General features: G+C 32.6%; 1 pseudogene; it reads right to left on the bottom strand.

The window, feature by feature from the left end:
- Positions 1-1345: 1345 nt before the first annotated feature.
- On the bottom strand, positions 1346-2136 carry LOC100993962 (histone-binding protein RBBP4-like; annotated as a pseudogene).
- Positions 2137-3535: the final 1399 nt, after the last annotated feature.

Raw genomic sequence — 3535 nt, 5'->3', positions numbered from 1 at the left:
AAGCTATGCATTGACAAGAAAAGTGAAACACTTGAACTTTTAGTTCAAATAAGAGTATGAAACTTAAACTGAGAAAAGAGGAATACTTAGATTTCTCAGGTTAGTTAAATACTTCTATTAATACCTCAGAGTCTTCCATTTTGCTTATTTGAAAAGACAATTTATCATCAGTTAATAGTAAGATATTCTTTTCAGAGACATCTTAGAAATAAAAATTGCACAGGATAAAGAAATTCAGGTTCTAAGTTTTTGTGGTATTATTGTATCCATGGATTCTGAGATAAAAAGATAATTTTTCATCAGTTAATAAGGTATTTCCAAAGACATCTTGGAAATATCATTTGCACATTCCAAATGTGCAAATGGATAAAGAAAGTCAGGCTCTAAAGTGTTTGTGTTATTTATTGTATCTGTGGATTTGGGGATTTGTTTTCTAAGCTTATTTATGAAGCTGAGAATCATTATATTTTAATATAATTGCAGTATTTCATGCAGGATGCTTGATGATCCAGAAGGTTTGCTGTGTCAAGTGGAGCACTGTAATGGGCTCCTTCTTGCTCACCGTAAGCCAGATGACTTAAAAACCTTTTTGCATCCTAATTTAATTTGAAATATTCAGAAGTCATAACTTTGGAAGAAACACACTAAATTATCCTGCAATGCTGTGAGATTTAAAAAAATCTTTTGGAAACAACAAAGTCAGAAGCATCAAAGTTCTTCTTTGATGATGTTTCTCAGACATTCTCAAAGTGTGTACACAATGATTCAGAAACTTTCTTAACTACAGAAGGCCCTCTGCAGCATTAACAACCAGACATTCAATAAGTTATGCACACACCACACACACACACACACACACACTCACATAAATAAATACATATATACACATATATATGGTTTTTGTTTTTTCAATGGAAAAAGCAATTTATTCTATTTTAAGCATTTACACAGTTAGTCATGGACAGTAACAGGCCTGCTGGTGAAACAGGTCACCCAAAATGGAGACAGCATCAAACTAGTGGTCAAGGACTAACTTCTAAATAAAAAAGTCACTCTTGTCAAGGATTAATTTAATTTTAAAAGCAAATACAAGTTATTGACTCACTCTTCTCAACTTGAGCCTGAAAAACGTGTGGATATAGCATAAGAAGAAAAATAATCGCAAATAATATTTCCCTTTCTATAGCTCCTTTAGTCCTGGGTTTTCTACTAGAAAATTCCTGAAGAAAATTTCAATGTAAGACTATGGCTTTTCTGAATCAAGTCCACCCATTAATATTTAGAAAACACCCACTGGTTGGGCTAGTAGCATGACTAGTGATATCTATTATAGAGGGATACTCATTCAAACAATACTTCCAAACAGAGACTCATGGAACAGATGACTGGAAGCATCTTTACCATAGTAAAGATCTAAATGGAAGATTACTATGGTAAAGATGACTGGAAGCATCTCTATCTCCAAATACTGCTGTATGCCCTGTAAAGATGGTCTTTACATCCAAAACTTTTTCTTCATTTGAAACAGCACTGATGTCCCATAGGCAGATGGTGTGGTTATGTGAAGTAATAAGTAAGTGTCCACTAAGATTTGGGTTCCTTAAAAGCCCACAGCCTGCCTTCTGATGTCCACAGAGATGCAAATCTGGAATTCACTCTTCATAGGGTCTGGTTTAGAAGGATGTTTTGTATAGTCAAAGACAAAAACATCACTGGATGGAGTCTTTGTTGTGATGCTACAAGGGTGTTGGGGAATATATCAGGCCCTGTTTACTTCTTCAGCTTGGTGTTGATTTCTCTTTCAATTTTTCCACTAACCGAACCTCAACCTCCACATTCTCCTTTCTTGCTGTTGTAGTGTGATGTGTCAAGCTGAGCATCATCACTAGGAAGCTGCACAAGGTGGTTTTGTTCAACTGATGTGTGTGTACCCGGGACAAGTCGATGACTGCTGAAATCTTTCCCTTCTGGTCTGGTTACATCTGGAAGCCACTGTGCAGTTAGGCTGGGCCACTCCAGAGCCTGCGTCATCACCAAATCATAAGGAAAAGAGGTGTTATTTTTCCATATTTTGTACTCCTCCTTGATCACATGTTCTTCCACTGCGTTGTCAAAGGCTACTTCCTTGTTGGTCATGGCAGGCAGGTGAGCCAGGGAAATCCTGGAGTTGAGCATTGTGGGATGGGAAGAGAGGTTGCGGATTATATATAAATGTTAATAAGGATGTATAAATTATATTCGCAACTCTTACTTGGTGCTAGTAGCAAGAGAAATAGAAGCTTAAAATATCCAACTAGTTAATAGGGCATTAAAGCAGAAAATTTCCATCATTGTAAATAGAGTCCTAGGAATCACACTAGATTTCTTTGTAAGTTAAATTAAAAATAAAAAGACGTTACATTGAATAGGCTAATACTAAATTTCCTTTATTAAATATATATGTTTGGTTACTTTTTATAATGGAAGATGTGCCAGCTTATACTGCCCTACATTTTTACTAATTTCACTACATTTATCTAAGTGAATATTTAGCTTTGGAATACAGCATTCCTTGCCATAATCCAACTTAAATAAAACTACGCATTTATCTTTAAGCAATTAGTTATGAAATATGCTTTAAAAACTTCTGAATAATTTCAGAGATCCTCCACATTTAAAGAATTCTTGTCACAACAAACCTTAACGTAGACATTTCAAAAGGTTATGCCATTCCTCCAAAAAAGAAAAATAATTAAAGCAGTAAATAAACATGTGAATAAAGGAGAGGACTCTATGCTATTTATGTTTCTTTACTGTGCTAATTTGTATTTATCAAGTTTTTGAAACTCATCACAAAATATATTATTATCTTTTTGATATTGAGTCTTCCTATATATTAATCTGGTTTATCACTCCATTTATTTATTAGGTCTTTTTTACACATGCATTAGTTATTTTTGAAAAATAATTTTATCTATAAAGATCTTGAATATATTTAATTTGACTTATTCCTATATGACACTTGGGATGCTGTTTCTGTGAGTTCGGTTTTTTAAATTTTTATTTTGAAATCAGTTTTGCTAAATATTAAAATATTGATTTTTACATTGATTTTATACATTTTAATTTTGTTTATTTGGCTTTATTTTATCTTTAGATTCTATTGAGTTTTCTGTATTGACAATAATTGTAGAAAATTTTGAAAATATTTAAAGTAATTCCTTTGCTATTCCTGTATGATTTATTCCTTTTTCTACTTTTATTGGGCTACATAGGACTTCTAGTAAATATCCTGTTGAATAGAATCCATGTTGGTGGGTAATTTTGTTTTGTTTCTTACTTTTAGGTAATATTTTTATAGTTATTTTATCACACTGATGTTTGCTACAGATTTTTTGATAAGTAGCTTTTGTTCAATAACATAGTTTTTCTTATAATTCTGTATGTGTTTCATGCATGAGCTTTAAATTTTACCAAATTCTTTTATTTTAACTACCACTAAAATCACTTTAAATGACTCATGTATCAAAATTAATTAGATCTCTTTGCATTCCTA

Source organism: Pan paniscus, chromosome 2 (genome assembly GCF_029289425.2).
Source record: "Pan paniscus chromosome 2, NHGRI_mPanPan1-v2.0_pri, whole genome shotgun sequence".
NCBI lineage: Eukaryota > Metazoa > Chordata > Mammalia > Primates > Hominidae > Pan > Pan paniscus.
Note: the sequence above shows the minus strand (reverse complement) of the source record. Positions and strands in the feature narration are given on the sequence as shown.